Source organism: Mesoplodon mirus, assembly GCF_964341445.2.
Source record: "Mesoplodon mirus genome assembly, chromosome: 11".
NCBI lineage: Eukaryota > Metazoa > Chordata > Mammalia > Artiodactyla > Ziphiidae > Mesoplodon > Mesoplodon mirus.
The window spans coordinates 95,616,809-95,634,989 of record NC_138987.1 but is presented as its reverse complement, the minus strand read 5'-3'; the positions used below and the strand labels follow the sequence as shown (position 1 = coordinate 95,634,989).

The 18,181-nt window shown below is 42.7% G+C and overlaps 1 protein-coding gene across 9 annotated transcripts in view; it reads left to right on the top strand.

Annotated features, from left to right (window-relative positions):
• Positions 1-290: 290 nt before the first annotated feature.
• The window catches only part of RIMKLB (ribosomal modification protein rimK like family member B), a 54,281-nt gene continuing 36,390 nt past the window's right edge, over positions 291-18,181 (top strand). For 7 of the 9 annotated variants that reach the window (XR_014295356.1, XR_014295357.1, XR_014295358.1 and 4 more), the window contains exon 1: positions 9,948-10,185. The gene's annotated coding sequence lies outside the window, so the exon portion shown is untranslated. Of the gene's footprint in view, positions 313-9,744; positions 9,767-9,947; positions 10,186-18,181 lie in introns of those variants that run through there. The other 2 variants (XM_082636543.1, XM_082636544.1) reach the window with 2 other exon arrangements.

Here is an 18,181-nt window from a genome sequence, read left to right as displayed (position 1 = left end):
CCCTTGTGCTCTAGGGCACCTCTTGACTGGATCTAGGTTAAAAGTTCCCCACTGTGTCCACTGTAATTCAAGATTGTCTGTGGTGAGATTAATAGACTTGTTCAGTCTTAAAATTTTACTCACCTGAAGCCTCACACTGGACCTAGTCCAGTTTAGGTCAGACCCAGTCCAATCCCCGACCCAGTCCGGTTTTTAAGTTGGACTCTGGCTGGTTTCCGGACCCAGTCTGGAAAAACTCAGATAAAGTCTGACAGCTCATAACACGAGGATCCAAGAGGGACTTGGACACAGAGAAGCAGACACAGAGAAGCAGTGAGTTAAAGGGGCTACATGGATACGTCCACCTGGTTCCTCATTTCTCCTGGGAGGGGTCCCTGGGGGGCTCCTTTGGGTCCTTCTTCTGACAACAGAACAGTTGAAAAGAGGCATATTAAAACTTTAAGTAAGAGTTTATGTGAACTAAAATCAGTTCTAACTGGGCAGCTTTCCACCGATGGGAGCTGGGGAGAGACTTTCATAGGGAAAAGGGAGAAACAAGGAAATTATTGATGGGTGGATTAAAATTATGGATGTAGCTTAAAGCCTATTTAGTGGCCATTCAGTCTAATGGCCCCCTGGTTTAATTAACTGAACAACATTTATTAAGATTTAGGGAGGGTTCCATGAAAGAATTGTGAGGAAATCAGTGATTATCAAACTTCAGTGCATCAAAATAAACCAATGTATATCATCACAATGAAGATTCTTCAGCTTCTTAGGGATTTCAGTTTGGTATGATTGTGGGGTAGGGATAAGAATCTGCAAACACCTCCAGGTGTTCTTACTAAAGGTAGGCCTTCTTACTTCTTACCAGTATTTCTCAAACTTGAGCGTGAGTCAGAATCCTCTGAGAATATAATTGCCAGATAAAATGTGGGATGGTCAAATAAATTTGAATTTCACATTTTTAGTATAAGCATATCTCAAAAATTGGGGATTCCCTGGTGGCGCAGTGGTTGGGAGTCCGCCTGCCGATGCAGGGGACACAGGTTCGTGCCCCGGTCCGGGAGGATCCCACGTGCCGCGGAGTGGCTGGGCCCGTGAGCCGTGGCCGCTGAGCCTGTGCGTCCGGAGCAACGGGAGAGGCCACGACAGTGAGAGGCCCGCGTACCGCAAAAAAAAAAAAAAAAAAATTGAGACATCATCTGTTGTTTTAACTAAAATTCAAATGTGCTTTCTTTCCAAGTGTCACTAAATCCTTCAAAATAGCAGTTTAAATTTTCCTTGTGGCAGATATTTGTGATTGTTGTCTGTTTTGTCTTTTTTCAGAAATTTCAAATGATGCAGTTTCATCAGGAGATTATTCTCTTTATCTCTGATTCACCTATTGACCTTTTTATAAGAATCTTCTGTCCTACTTCTACAGTCACCTTGGTAATGTAGTGGGTAACAAAAAGCTCAATAAACTGTTATACCAAATCTTTCATACTTTTATCTTTTTTCTTAGTTTCTCCGTTTACTTTCACACCTCCGTTTTGTCTCTCCACTGCTTTCCCGTCCTAAATCTGTTTCTCTGCTTTTGTTCAAGTCGTCTTCGTTGAAATGTCTCCCGGGACTTTCTCTTTCCTTTCCTTTTCTTTCTTTCTGTTTTCTTTCTCCTGTTTTTCCTTCTCCTGAAGCCTTCCATGACAAAATTAAAATCTGTAGAAACAAGTTAGCGCACTAGGGACCAGGCCACGGTATCGTGTTCCAGAAGGAGGTTCTGTTCTGACAGTCCTTTTGCAAGACCAAATTCCCAGTCAGGGGAAAAGAGAGCTTCAAGAAACAATTGCTTTGCCCGAGGATCTGTTGGGAGAGTGATGGATGGCACTGCACTGAGAACTGCCGGAAAAGGAGGGGAGACCTTGCCAGGCAGCGTGAGGGGAGGAGGCAGCTGGGAGAAAGAGCCAGTCAGGAAGAGCTAGGAAAGGGGCGGAGAATGGGCTGCCTGTATATGCTGCCTGCAAGACCTTTCTGCAGATGTTGTGTCTTTGTGAGCTGACTGCAGAGGCCATGTGCATGCAGACTGTATGTGAATGTATTCGTTGCTTATTTCAGATCGTGGGTCTATGAACCGCTGACTGCAAGAAACAGGAATGTATTGTTGAAAGGATTTTGCAGTCAGAGTGCTTGTTTGTGGTTGTGTGGTATGTGTGACTGACTTTTTGCCAAATGCGCTGTTCTGATGCCAACTCTGAGAGTTTAGTGGAAGTCTGGCCGACTAAGCTAAGACACCACAAAGTCAGAAGGAAATATGGGGGCAACTTGAGATGGAAATAGAGAAGCTGTTGCAACGAGAGAAAAAAAAAAGACTTGGAGAAAGGGGAAATGAATGAGAAAACAGAAAATAAGCAATAAAAATTCCTTCCTTAGAAAAGGAAGAAATTTGAAAGGAAGAAAAAGAAAAGCAACATTCTTCCAGATGCAGGCACTATACATACATATATATATCCCTACATCTTCTGGTGCCTTGGTGAAATATTTCTTAGCTTTTCTCCCTTATTTCTTTCTAGACGCAGTTCATCGTGGCATATTTATTACACGTATATTTTGGTTACACCAGGGGATATTTTAAAACTTAACAGTTATCCAGAAAGGAACATTAGTAGCTCTTAAATGAGAAAGGATTTTTGGTTGCTATTGTTAGACAGGAGCGCTATTGGACATAATGGAAAGACATTCAGTTTTGATCAGAGATTAATTGAATTTTAATTCTTTAAAATGTTTAAGTGATTAAAACAGTACGTGAAGTGCATGACATTTCAAAAGCAGGGGTGTTGAAATACAGTTTCCACATTCCAAAGGTGGTTATTGTTGCTACTATGATTATTAACAATTTAACAGGCACTACCTACACCTGCAATGAGATATTTAAATTAGTCACGAGAACTTCTAGATCTCGACTGACCAATAAACACAGAGGCAGCATAACTTTGAACTTGGATGTGGACTGGGGAGGGAAGTCCTAGTTGGGACCATCCCAGTTTCGCTTTGTTGCAAACACACTACATATTTTAGAGGGTTTCAAACTGCAACCATTATGGTGTCTTCCTCAGCTCTTTGCTTGCTTCATTTTTAAAACCTTGGAAGTTATTATAATTGTATTTCCAGTATACTAATTTTGCTCCATGCGCTAATATGTTTTTTGGTTCATTCAGCCATCTTTTCCTCCCTTTCCACTATTGTTTTCATCTGCCCCTCTCCTTTTATTTTCTTCTTTCATCATGTTTTCCTGGTTTTGATTAAAATTCACTTCACTTCTCTCCTCACCACTCTCTCCTTTATGGAAATTATTCCTTTTCAGGCCTTGTCTTTTTCCTCATTCCCTTCTCTGGTGTCTTTGTCTCCAGCAGAGGGGTCTGATGTTGATATGAGGTAGGGAATGAGGCCTGGGAGAAAGCAGCCTGGGAAGAGGGAAGAGGGCGGAGGAAGCGGTGCTTCAGCTGTTTCTGCCATTAGCCTATAAAAGGCTGCCTGAAGTCTGCCTCTGTAAATTCCTCCCCTCCCATCCCCACAGTCCCCCCTGCAAAGGGTCTCTCCACTTCCCCACCTTAAATCCCACCTCCCCTACCCCCCACCCCACTACTTGGGTGACATCACTCTCTACCAGCTGTGACTGCCAGGGACACTGACCTACTTTTGCCCTCTCGGTCAGGCACTAAACCCTGGTTTGTCTTTTAAACCCTGACTTTCTGCTAAACCCTTTTTGCCCCAACATATCAGTGGGTCCCTTTTTGAGCCGCCAAACATTTCAGTTCCCCACAAAAATAGTAGTTTTTATTTTTAGTAACGGAAGTTGGAGAAAACGCTTAATGATAAAAAGCTTCTACGACTTTAGCAAATCCATCTATGACTTAAGTGGATTTGTACTTTGTTGATTAAAATGGAATCTATATGTATTTGGAGAATAACATTAGTAATAATTTTTTGGTTGACTCTTTATATGTATGGTTGAGGAATGGACTATGAGATCCTTTGTGACAAATTCCAAATATATATATATTCCATATATATATATATATATATATATATATAACCATTATTTATCAAATGTTTGTATATGATGTTAGAGACATAAGCCAAAATAGCAGGCATCAATATCCAAATAAAACTTTACATACTAAGTAGTGGGAAGAAACTGCCAACAAAATCAATTGTGTAGCCTTTGAGGGATTATAAAGAGTTGGTTAAGAGTATGTACTTTGATGCTTGGATCCAAATCACGGTTTTGGCACTTGCTAGCTGTGTGAGGTTGAAAAAGTTACTCAACGTCTCTGTTCCTCAGTTTGCTCATTTGTAAAAAGGAGATAACTCAAGCGCAGTAGGGTTATTAGGAGGATTAAACATGTTCTAAGACATATTAGGTTTATTATGAGACTGGGGACAGATATAGAACTATATGTGTTTCAAATATTTCTGTGGCAATTTCCTCATTCACCATTTATTTACTAAGCAAGCCAGTGTTAATAGGTCCTCTATCTTGGTCTCCATTGTCTGCCCTAGTTGTCCAGAAAAGTTTTGGGAAAGTAGCCAGAAGGTTTGGAACTTGTATATTTCGAGAGATTTGCCTAGTCATTCCACTGTGTCACTCATTTTTTTCTTTCTCTTCACTGTCTCCTCATGCTCCTAGGATGAATCCCAAACTGAAAGGCACTGAGAGAGAGAGAGACCAAAAAATCAAGGAAACAGTTAGTTTGGGGGAGTCAGGTGGAGTCGATGGACGAAGGGTTAAATAGAAGAGCAAGGAAGATTAAACAAATCTAGCTTGATGATCAAAATGGCTTTGTAACCCAAGAGAGCAAAAATGATTTAAAAACAAAATGTAGAAATAGGGTAGATAAGGATTTGGACACAACAGATATAAATTGTTCTGTTTCTTTGCATCAAGGATAACTGCATGAACTTAGATTAATGAACAGAACTCCCTAGTCTAACTTTTTCGATGTGCAGAAGATAGCAAACTGGACCAGGACAATCATGGTTGTGGCAGATCATTAGGATGATCCCAGAACGCATTCATTCATTCATCCATTCAATCTGTAAATGTTTGTTAATCATTCAAGGTGCTGCTGGTGACAGAGGTGTGTGGCAGATCCTACAGCCCATGCGTGGTTCGATACCATCATTTCTATGGTTGAAATGTCAACAAATTCAATCCGGTGTCTCCCTGCACCTAGTGGAGGGTTCTTGTTTTCTTTTTTTCCCCTATTATTTGAGGCTTCCTCTGTTCTTTAAAAGAGAGCATGCTGCTGCCTTTCCACCTTTGCTTAGTCCATCCTCTCTTCTTCTATTCTTCCCAGACTGAGATACTTTTATGATACTCCAGTGGATAGGGAATCAGGAGACTCGGAATTGCCACCAATGATTTTATCTCATTGCCTTGATTTTCCCTTCTGTCAGAAGAGACTAACAATATTTACTCAACATTTCAAGGTTGCTTGAGGCTTACATCGAGTTTATAAATGCTGAGTGCTTTAAATTGAGAACATTTTACAAATGGTTATCTCTTTAAGACACGATTCTCAAGCTGTCATGTATCTAAGATTCAACTTGGTAAGCTTGTTAAATTTGCAGACTATTGGCTGATTCCATACGTTTTTTGTTTGGCTCAAAAAAATGCAGATACCCGGGCTCATTCAGAAGGTCGGGGTGAAGGCCAAGGAATCTGCATTTTAAACATCCTGGTTTATTCCTGTGTAATACAGAAAAAGAAATAGTAGCCAGATGCAATTAAAGGAAGGGGAAAAACCTACATCACCTCTTTTTCTAGGGGGAAAAACCTACATCACCTCTCTTTCTAAGTCATTTTTTTCCTTTACACTTTTTCTTTCTCTGATGCAGCCAATCTGAACGGTCTTTCCTCCCTTTCCCCATCCCACCCTCCTTTGTGTCTGGCATCTGTATTTTCTTAGCATAGTTAGAGAGGTGCTCAGCTTACTGTGCACAAATGGAGTGGAGGGAAAGGAGGAGGGATGTGGGTGGAGAAAGGCTAGATCAGGGTTTAGCTATTCTAACTGAAGACTGTTGCCGCCAGGCTGGTTCTAGCCGGCTGGTTCTAGCCGGCTGGCTCTGGGAGAGGAAGCACAGGGAGAGCTATATCCCCTGCAGCTGCTGCTACTGTTCTTATTTGCTAGTGTACGTTCTGATATAGGACACCCACTACCTTTTCTCCACCCACATGAATCACATTAGATACCCAGTGATGTACACTATTTTAGGTACTGAGAATAATTCTGGATTCATTCCTGTTTACAGTTTTCCTCTTCACTACTTTAGGCCTTAGTTTTGATCAAACCCCAGCTTGTTTGTTTGTTTTTAACCCCAGGAGAGAAAGATTTGCACCAGATGGTGTCTATGGGGTACTTAAAGTTTTTGCTTGACCCGCAGTCTAGATAATAGGTGAGTTATGCTTTCTGGCTGATATAGATATACACCAATGCAACTCAAGTTGAATCAGAGAACCTGGGCAACTTTGTTGGGGGAGATTTTGTTTTCATCAAATCCTCTGTTTTATGTGCCTCTCCCACTATCTTCATATTGTCCACCAAGAACATTTCAATAAGGCGATACATGGATAATTCCAGCACCTCTTGTCTAATCCTCAGTCCCTTCAGCTTGGGTGAACATCAGTCTTGTGTAATAATAGCTAATATTTATTGCACGCTTCATATGTAGTGCATTATATTTAAGTTACCTCATTAATCCTTATAGTTCATTGAAATAGTTAATCTTCATTTTGTTGATGAGAAAACTGAGGCTCATAGAGGCAACAATCCCATGACACCAGCAAATAAAGCTGGGATTTCAAATCAGATAAATCAGATTTATCTGACTCCAGAGATGTGAGGTTACTTATAATATGTCTTCTCAAGGGATTCAACCCACCCCCTCCTGAAGAGTATCAATTTATGGGTTAAAAATGAGTGGCGCATGATTAAACCAAGATAAGTTACATGGCCACCAAAAGGAGACGTGAGTCCATACCTGACCAGACATAACTACCATGAAAACACAAAGATTATGGTTGAATCTAAGAAACTGAGCCTTTCCGGAAATGCTAAAAACAATTTCTGCTCCCTCATTACTTCACACAAAAATAGGAAGTATCAATTTAATCATTATTCATGTAAAGATTATCTTATAGAGTGACATATCATTGGTTTTGTTTTTAAAAATATACTTATGGGTTTTATTTCCCTGACTAGATTAAGTGAAAAGCAAAGTTGTTGTGTGTGTTATGAATTTCTTAGGATGTGTCTGGCACATAGTGACAGTATATTGAATGACAGCATTTGTTTTCTTTTTTCTTTTTTTTTTTTGCGGTACGCGGGCCTCTCACTGTTGTGGCCTCTCCCGTTGCGGAGCACAGGCTCCGGACGCGCAGGCTCAGCGGCCATGGCTCACGGGCCCAGCTGCTCCATGGCATGTGGGATCATCCCGGACCGGGGCATGAACCTGCGTCCCCTGCATCGGCAACATTGGCAGGTGGACTCTCAACCACTGTGCCACCAGGGAAGCCCAATAACAGCATTTTTTAAAGAGACAAGTGGCCTGTTAGTTAATAGTCTCATACCCCCTATCCACAGTTTCACCTATACAACCTGGTTTTCTTGGGCAGTGCATGGTTACTGTGAATGGGGATCCTCTGCTGGGCATGCCCGCGACCTTTTCTCTGTGCCAATTTCCCTATGTATTTGGTGTCAGATTCTCATTGTGTTCCTATCTCTGTGATCAAGCTTTCTTTGATCACAAAATGATTCTCTTCTTTTCCTCTTTAGATTGAAGGGAAGTACTTCATGTTCCAGGAGATAATATCAGAGTGGAGTAAATAGCAACATTTTAGTTCTGTAGACTTTTCCCCCCTTTCTTCTGAAGGTAGTATATCATATAACACTTTTGTACCTCTAAATGTATCTTTCGTGAAAATAGTTCACCATCCTAGGTTACCCTGTGTCAAAACGTGCAGTAAACACTTAGTTAACACCCTAACTACATTTCTCAGTCACGGTACTCTCAAGTCCCCCTGAGGTAAATCAGCAAAACAAAAAACAAAAAAACAAAGCAGACCCTAAAGATTGGGAAAGGAATGCTGAAAAGAATTTGTTGGCTGAGGGGACTGAGAAGGGGTTGTGATCTGCAAGAAGGCAAACGTGTTAGGACATACTCTCTCACATGTGGGCTATCTGGTGTAATAAATGACTAAGGTTATTTGGAAATGAATCTTCCATATAAAGTATGGCTTATCACAGGATATTGAATACAGTTCCTTGTGCAATACAGTAGGACCTTGTTGTTTGGATATTCTATTATATACAATGCACCTGCTAATCTCAAACTCCCACTCCATCCCTCCCCCAACCCCCCTCCCTGAACTCTGTTCTCTGTCTGTGAGTCTGTTTCTTTTCTGTAGATAAGTTAGTTCATTTGTGTCGTATTTTAGATTCCACATACGACATCACTTGGTATTTGTCTTTCTCTGTCTGGCTTAACTTTACTTAGTATGGATAATCTCTAGGGCCATCCATGTTGCTACAAAAGCATCATTTCATTCTTCTTTATGGCTGAGTAATATTCCATTGTATATACATACCACATCTTTACCCGTTCATTTGTGGATGGATATTTAGGTTGTTTCCGACCTATTCATATTCTTACCCTCCTTTATGGAGTTTTTCGACCTTCCTCACTAGAGGGAAATTACCAGCAACATCTTAAAAAATCTACCCCTTCTCAGCCATACTGCAAAGAAACACACTAAAGTGTAAATGAAAAAAAGTGTAAAACATTCATTTTACACAGTTTGGAAATTTACAAAATGCTTGTAAGTCTATTATCACATTTCATTCACACAGCAACCTTGGAATATACTCTTTTCATAACAAAGGATCAGAGGAAGTTAAATAACTAGGTTAATTAACAAGTAACAAGGTTTACACTGGTTTCTAAGCGGCAGAGCTGGCTATACCACGGTGCCCCGCCTGTATCTTAAAACCTGCCTAAAGCCTGGCGAATACATGATGTTTAAAAATTGGCCTCACTATATACAGAGGCATTGTCCTTACTCTGTACAGGGACAAGGACTTTATGGGTGTTTACGGTCTTTGTCCCCCAAACCTTTGCCTCCGGAGGGAAGACCGCGGTTTGAGGGGACTCGAGGGGGAGGCGGTCCTCAGGGCGGTGCGGGAGGTGGGCGGGGACGGGCGGGAGGGGTGGAGGCGCGGACACGCACTCCGCACACTGCGGCTGGGAGACTCGGTGGGCTCGCATCAGGGTTCAGAGTGTGGGTGAATGGGGCTGGAGGAGGGACGGTGAGGGCGGGGAGGGTGTACAAAGGAAGGGATTCACCACGCGGTTTCGAGTTGGGAACAAACCTCGCCCCTCCACCCGTTTCCCTTTCTCAGTGAGGACGGTTTGGCGGCGGGTGGGGAAAGCGCGTCCTCGAAGCGCTCTCGCGCTCCCCTTTTCCTCCCGGCGCGCACGCGCGCCCCATCGCCTCTCCTCGACCCCAGAGGCCGCGAGGGTTGCGTGTGAAGACGGGACGCCTGGGGGTCGGGTCCTGACGCAGGTGTCAGATCCGCTTGGCCAGGCTTGGCCGGCTGGCTGGCCCTGCCCCTCGCTCGGCCGGCGGCTCGCCGCGCCGCCGCGCCGCCGCGCCTGGAGGGCGGGGCCGGGGCCGGGGCCGGGGCGCTCACGGGTTCTCGGCGCGCACGGGTCCTGGGCACGCGGGCGGACGGCGCGCTTCGCCTAGGTCTGGGGGAGTGCGGGGCGGTCTCCGCCGGCGTCGCGCGCGCTGTGTGAGAGCGGGGTCGCGCGCGCGCACGCCAGGCGAGTGAGGGAGTGTGAGGGAGTGTGAGGGAGTGAGGGGCAGTCGGGTGTGCGTGTGGGGGTGTGTGTGTGGGGGGGGTGAGTGTGAGTGTGTGTGTGGGGTGAGGGAGAGCCAGACCGACCGCGCGGCTGTGAGAAAGGGGGCGAGTGGGCGAGGGCGCCGGGCCAGGCTGTGGGAGCCGTGGCGGCGGCGGCGGAGAAAGGAGGCGGCTCCCGGCCTCCCGACCCCCTCCCCCTCCTCTCCTCGGACTTACTGCCCGCCCGGCCGCCCGCCCGCGCAGCCCTCGGAGGCCCCAGCCGGGCGCCGCCGGCCGAGAGCCAGGGAGGAGTCGCCCCAGCCAGGTGAGCGGGACCCTTCGCGTTCCCTCCCCGGGGGTCGTGGCGAGAGGCGGAGGCGCGCCCGACCCCCGCCGCCCGCGGCGGCCGAGTTGGGCAGAACGGGCTCCTGACGAGAGGGGCCGGGCCCGGGAGAGGACGGGGCCGTGCGCGGCTGGGGCCCAGGGCTTGGGGAGGCCGGTGGTCGCCTCAGAGCCGGGGGCGGCGGGGCGCTCGGCGGACCCCGGCCTGGGCGTCTGCGCCGGGAGGGGCTGAGGATGCCGGTGGGTGCGGGAGGCTGGAGGGAGGCGGCGGCCTCGGGCGGGGAGCAGTGTGGTCTCTCCTCGGCGAGGGGGTGTGGTGACCCTGGGGATGCGCGTCGGAGCCACACACGCGTGGCGCTAACCTGTGCTCGGCAGCGTGATGATCTCTGCCTCCATTGCTGCCATCAGACAGATTCCTGTGGTGTGTGACCGAGGCGGGAGGGGCTGGTACTGGTCCCTCAATTATTCTGTTTTAATTCCACGCTTTCCTCCTTACGTGTACATTTTTAGAAGAGTGACAGCCATTCCTCTTTTTCTTTTGAAAGCCCTCTGAATAAGATGGGTGACAGTAATTGCTTGTCTCGTTTGATTTTTTTTAACAGCATTTGACCGTGATGCAGATCCCCCCCCCACCGCCATAAATCCAAAGTAGTTAGGGGATAATTACTTCAGATTTGCCTTACTAATTTTTCCTTATCGCTGATAGCAGATTTGTCATCCCCTGTATTTTCTCCCATTTGTGTTTACGGATAGAGATGGGGCGTTAATTCTCTTCTGTGAGTGGGATTATTATAGTAACCGTGTTGAATGTAACCTCGATGTAAATTCTTTGCTTGTGCCGTTTTCTCATTAATTACAGGAATTGTTCCCACATCTTTGTGGAGTTGGGTTAAATTTAAAGTCTGTATGGAAACTGCATGGGCAGCCTAATATGGAAGGTTTTCCTTTTGTGGGCTTGATATTTTGATTATTTATGGATGATTTAATTTTTAACTGTAACCATTAAAATGTAAATGTTATTTATTTTAGATCTCATTTCAGAGCATCGGATAGTTCTAAGGTCTTTTTAAAAAGAAAAAAAAGGATTTCTTAAACAATTGACTGTCCAAATACTTTAACATATTCACTTGAAATAAAACACTCTCTGAAATTTTCGTCATGGAGAGTCACCATAACTTCTGGAATGAAAAGCTCTAATAGAGTCATAATATAGTTCGATTTCTTTTATAATGGTTACTGGATTTAGTTAGTGTGTCAAAGGGGAGGAGGCCTATTTTGTTTTGACGTAATCTTTTGTTTATTCCAGTCTACCTTGGTTAGGTATTCGTTTCCTTCGTTCACGTCATAGACTTAGTTGTTAGTTTGGCAACATGGCTGTTGATGTTTTTTCTCTTTCTCTGTCTCCCTTGTTTTCTCTCTTGTCTTCTCTTACCCCCGCCAGGTGCTGGAGTCTGCTTGTCAGGCAGGGAGGCAGTCTGTGGGATTCTGAAAACAGAGCCAAGAAGGGGAACCGCAAATTGAGTCACATTCAGCCCTCTCCTCAGTGAAGAGCCACTTTTCTCTTCCTGCCTTTCCCCCTGTAGGGGGTAAGGAGCTGTATATCTAACCTTCAGACTTTTGGCTATGAGCTACAATTCCACTTATCTTAGTTTCTAGTTGGATAGCTTTAAATTTTTTTTTTCATGTTTCCTATTGAAGATGATAGCATCTGGGGGTGCAGGGGAGAGTGACAAGAAGAAATTATCCTTTTTTTTTCTTTTCCCTTCTCATTCAGTCCCCTCTTCCTCACCAGAGGGAAATACCAGCAATATCTTGTATATCTTCTACCACTTCTTAGCCATACTGTAAAGAAAGTTCTAAAATGAACATTCTTTTTTTTCTCTAAACACCAACCAAACTTCATGCGTTACTTTGTTGGGGCACAGGATGAAACATACCTTTTACATTATCTCCCAATTCTTTCTTTCCCCAGTTGGTATTCCCATGGGGTTTGCTACTGGGGTAAGTCACTAGATGGATCAGTCTCTCAAATCCTCTCCCCTCCCAATGAGCTAAAAGACTGAGCACCGTGAACCCTGGAACAGATTAGGGGAATGGGACACAGTAGAGTGAGTTGTTCCACACGTTGGGACATAGCTTTTATCGTCTTCTTCTGGGGAGCAGGCATAGAGACCTAAACACAGAAAATGGGTGGAGGAAGAACTCCTGTACCCACAAACAGGCCATGAAGAGTGAGAAAACCAAACATAAAGTAAGGAGGGTGAGTTCTTGTATGTTGCTTGCTGACAACTGTTTTTTGGGGGTGGATTTGTAGGAGATTTCATGGCTGATTAGTTTACAAAGAATATTCTCTGCAAGTGGGATTAAGCCATAAGCATTTGAGAAAAGAGCCTTTAGAATTGTTCTCGTTACGCTATTGAGGGGTAGGTAGATAGTGATAAGAACAATGAAGAAAGTAGTATGTTTAGATGTTAGCTGTACTGGCATGTGCAGTTGTTTCAAGAGAGGTTGAATCGGGAGGTTAGGTACAGGTGTTGGGTAAATTGTCCTGCATTACTTGGGAATTTTCCTGCTTGTCATATTAAGTGTTGTGAAGAAATAATGTAGTACCTCCAAAAATATCTGTACATAATATATTTTACATTTATGTGCCATATGTATCTGTGTAAATGTTTGGTTTGCAGAAAAGGACTGATTTTCTGGCTTCATGGTAACTGATGCCATGGTGTCATTTTCCGTGTTTTCTTTTCCAATGTTTTTTCCCTTTCAAAATTGGCTTGGAGGACAAAAGTCACAGGGCTAGCCAGATCTACTCCCTGAGAGCCTGGTCTGCACGGAACCCATCTGCTTATGTCTTTTTCCCTCTCCTTACTGCCCCAACCCCAGGCCTCACTTTAATTGTTAACAAAGGTTGTATAGTGATGATAGAAAGTAGCAGTAGCTTTGGGTTGTTTGTTTTTTATGCGAAACTGAAAAAATAAAATTTTAAATTTTAAACAGCTACGTTTAGATATTATGTTGTACAATTTGCCTGGTGTTTGATTTTGAAAATAGCTCTGGTTTTTTGATACCCCTTTGTAATTCAGCATAACACAGTCCTTTAAAGTAACTCCTAACCCTTAACCATGTCCTTTTGAGGTTCTATGCTGCCCACTGGGGATAATAGTAAAGAATACAACAGATGGGGATTCTGTCCTCATAGAGTTTACTGTCTAATTTCATTGGTCCTCTTGTTTCAAGAGAGGTTGAATGGAGGGCGGGGGCAGGGGGCAGATTAGGTACAGATGTTGGGTAAATTGTCTTTCATTACTTGGAAACTTTACTGTTTGGTCCTTTCCCCTGTCAATCACTTCTCCCGGCAATGTCTGGAGGAGTCTACTGGATTGTGAATTGATGAATTAGCAGAACAAATTTGTGTACATGTTGATATGCCAAGTTTTTTTTTTTTTTTTTTTACTACCTTTCTTTCAAAAGTGGCAACACACCACCAAGTTGTGATCAAAAAAATAATCCAAACCTACCTCTTAAATGTGTTTGCTCTGTTCAGTTCCTTAACGGTCCCCTTTTTGTTTCCCTCTCTCCATCTCTCTCTCTTTTAACCACTTCTAATACTAGCTCTTAGCTTCATGTTCTTAGAAATATAGAAATAAGGTCTCCGGGCTTCCCTGGTGGCGCAGTGGTTGAGAGTCCGCCTGCTGATGCAGGGGACACGGGTTCGTGCCCCGGTCCGGGAGGATCCCACGTGCCGCGGAGCGGCTGGGCCCGTGGGCCATGGCCGCTGAGCCTGCGCGTCTGGAGCCTGTGCTCCGCAACGGGAGAAGCCGCAACAGTGAGAGGCCCGCATACCGCAAAAAAAAAAAAAGAAAAAGAAATAAGGTCTCCAAGATAGAGCATGGATTTGCTATAAAAGATCAGACCGGTTCTGTCTTACTGCTCTGCTGTCCCGTATTTGGCAGTATTTCAGACTTTGATGCTTTATCAGAAAACTACATCTTGAAAATTCATGCAGGTTTGCCCAAATACAGCAAGCTTGGAATTCTTCCCTGACGCTTTGGAGTTCTCAGTTGTTAGCTTATTCCTTTGACATGTGATGTAGTTAGCCATATCTGCAAAGCCTTCTTGAATATGTTAACAGCTTCCCAACCCTTTTTACAGCATAGTGTCCGGAAAGAAAATTTCGAAGGAAGGCCTGACATTTAACATGTTAAATGTGATGAACTTTGAGCTGTACTGTGCATTGCATCTCAGGAACATTTTTTAAATTTTGTGCCACGTTCCAGAGATACTTTGATGTAACATTTCTCTGTTAAGTGAAATCATTAGAAATGTTATTTGGATTCCAGAGAAAACTTAGGTTTTGTTTATACCACAGACTATTTTAGGAATTTTAGTAACAAAGCTACAGGTTATTTAAGTAAAGGTAACATATTTTTTTGACCCTTTAGTTGGGAATGTGTAAACATTTGCATGTTAATTTGCTCGTGACAGTTTTTTTCCTTTTCCAGTTTTCTTTTTATTGTAAAATACACACAAAATTTCCATCTTAACAGATTAGTGGTATTAAGTACATTCATATTGTGCAGCCATCACCATATGCATCTTCAGACTCTTTCATCCTGCATAACCGAAACCCTATACCCATAAAACAATAACTCCCTAATCTTTAAATGCCCCAGCCATTAATGACCATCATTCTACTTTCTGTGAATTTGAGTACTTTAGGTTGTGGGGCATAATGTCGTCAAGGTTCATTCACGTTGTAAGCATCTATCAGCATCTAATGCCTTTTTAAGTCATTAGATGCTGATACATGCATTTTGCTTATTATTCATCTGTCAAATGTACACGTGGGTTGCGTCCACCTTTTAGTTATTGTGAATAATGCTGCTCTGAACATGTGTGTACAGATACCTCTTTGTGACTCAGCTTTCAGTTCTTTTGGGTATATACCTAAAAGTGGAATTGCTGGATTGTATGGTGATTCCATTTTTAATTTTTTGAGGAACTGCCATACTGTTTTCGGCAGCAGCTGCACCATTTAACATTCCCACCGGCAGTTGGCAGGGCTTCCAGTTTCTCCACGTACTCCCCAAAACTTGTTATTTTCTGTTTTTTTTTTCTTTCTTTTTTTTATTGTAACCATCCTGTGAGGTAGTTTTGTGTTTTTATTTACATTTCTTAGTGCTTAGTGATGTTGAGCATTTTTTCTTATTCATGACATTTTAACATCAGATCATTTTTAGTTCTGTTGGGGCTGGGGGTTTGTCTCTTTTGTTTACCAGGGTATCTTTAGGGAGAGTGCGTAGTAGGCACTCAAATATTAATTGAATGTATTATGCAGTTGAATGCTTAGTTTTGTGTACTTAGTAGTTTATCTTTTTTGGTTATAATAAAGAATCCCCAAATATCATTGAGTTGGAAGTTTATTTCTCATGAAAAAGAGATAGTAAGCAGTCTAAGGCCACAGCACCGCGCAGTTGTCAGGGATTCGAGTTCTTCTAACACTTAGCTGCGCTTTTCTTAGGGTTGACTCTTGTCCTCTGTCCAGATGGTTGTTGGAGGTGTAGCCATGACACCCACATTCCAGGTAGCAGAATGGAGGAAGGGCCAAGGAAGAGTACATCTCTTTAGCATGCTTCCTGGAAGTTGGAGTGCAGTACTTTGGCTCAGCACTCTGCGACCATATCTAGTTGCAAGAAAGCCTACGGAATACAAATGCAGTCTCTTAGTCATACGGCATTGTGCTCAGGTAAATATCAGATCTGTTATTACAGAGGAGTAAGTGGAAAGTGGATATTGGTAGGCAGGTGGCAGTCTCTGCCATAGAGTGTGTGGAATTTGAAGTGACTCTGGGCTCTTCTACCAGTTTCTAATTTAGACAAATGACCTCTCTGCTAGTGCAGCCTCACCTGCCCAATGAGGGCAATAATGTGTCACAGGGATGATTGTGAGGATTCAGTGAGAAGATACAAGTAAACTGTCTAACACAGTATTTGGTACATATAATTACTCAAAAGTGAATTTATCCAAATTCCCTTCGATATCTTTAGATATAGTAGAAAAGAGTACAAGGGACCATATTGAGTATGTATAGGAAAATGGTTATCCTCTCATTTTTCATGCAAAATCTTGTATATAGTTTTTTTAAGAAAAGGTATTATGATAGTGCTGTAAGGAGAGAGTATGAGTGAATGTGTCACGTAAAGTTTGGAAAATTAGATATTTGCTCTGTTTTTGAGGTATACTCTTTCAAGAATAAGTAGGGGACTGTCATCCATTTCTGTCACTGTAAAGTCAACTTTGATTGATTCCTAACCTGCTTCTGCTTTCACAGCCATACAGTCTAACTTCAAGTTAATGTGCTAAGGAAAATGGCACCCAGACAGTGATATTTTTAAAGTGGCATCTTAGCTAAAGGATGAGATTGTGGAGGAACTATCGAAGTTTCTAAGGGACATTCTTTTAGTGGATGATGGGGTAACAGGTTTAGCACTATTACTCGGTTGTCTCTGAGATTTTCATTTTATCATTCATTTTCTGTACCCCTTTAATAAGTATACCCCCCCCACACACAATGGGGTGTTCCTACCTTTCTCCCATCTTTCTTCTTAATGCTTTTGCCCCTCTGCCTCTTACTCCCATTCATTCTCATTTCGAGCAGAAATTCAGATCCACCTCCTAAAGAGACACTGGATAAGACAAGGAAAGGAAAGAGGGTAAAATTTCAAATGTATCCCAGATTGTGTTTTGTTGTGTTTTGGATTTTTTGGGGAGGCGGAGAAGCATTAGAACTTACTGAGATGGAGAGAAAAGCCTTGATAAACAGATCCTTGGTTTAAAACCTTAAGCATAACAAAGTAGGTGTTAAAAGGTACAATTAAAGTCAACATAGGCACGTAGTATGATTTGGAGGGAGACTGTTGGGATTTAGAAAATCTCTGGAAATACAAGCTATGCCGCTTAGTATTACTTAGTTAAAAAAATTTATTTTAGGTGCATTTCTTAACTCTCTTAACCTTCATTTCTTAATCTGTAAAATGGTTACTATTAATACCCGAGGTTTAATTTGAAATAGTGTTCATTCAACTTTTAGTTTTAAAATAGCCCAGTATTTGGAGTTTGATAAGACATGTCATTCAACATCTTTAAACATTATGCTTCTGTTATGGCATTTATTATGTGTGTGTGTGTATATATTTATTTATCATATGTATGTATATTATCACACACACAGAGTTGACCCTTGAACAACGTGGGTTGGAACTGTGCAAGTCCACTGGTTTGTGGAATCTTTTTCAATAAATATGTACTGCAGTACTTTACTTGCTTAACCGAGGCAATAGTGGGTGGCATTTAGTTAAGGCATATTGAATATGCCCGTTTAGGCATATTGAAACAAGATCTGAAATTCAGTTGAACTCTTGGTTGGAAAAATATATTTAGTAGGTCAGTGATAGTAGTTGAAACTGGACTGAGAATGACTTTTCTAGAGAAAGGAAAGAAGGGTTTAAGAACGAATCCCTGGGCATTATGTACAGGGGGAAAGCTGTCAGGAGAAAACAGTTACAGGAAATAATAGTGAAAGAGTGCCTATTCGCACATTTGTTATTTTTCTGTACAAACCTAATCCACATCCAGGACAGAACGATGTCATTGAAAGTACAGCTGTAGTTATTGCCAAGTTGAGTAAATTCTAGTTTTTATATTTAAGTATGTATATATTCTTTCCTCCAACATATTTTCTTTTTCAGTCTTTTGATTCTAAGTTCATTTGGTATATCTTATCTGGAATAAAGAATTTTTCTAGTAGTAAGAGATGCCCTTAATATCATCAGATGGTAGATTGTGATTTTGTTTTTTCTTTACCAGAATAATTACCACTGGGAAGGGGGCCTCACAAGAAATCACCTTGTTTATGATTCTCATTTAATTAGCCTTGCCTGGAGTATTTGAAGATGACAGTCATAAAAATTGGTGTG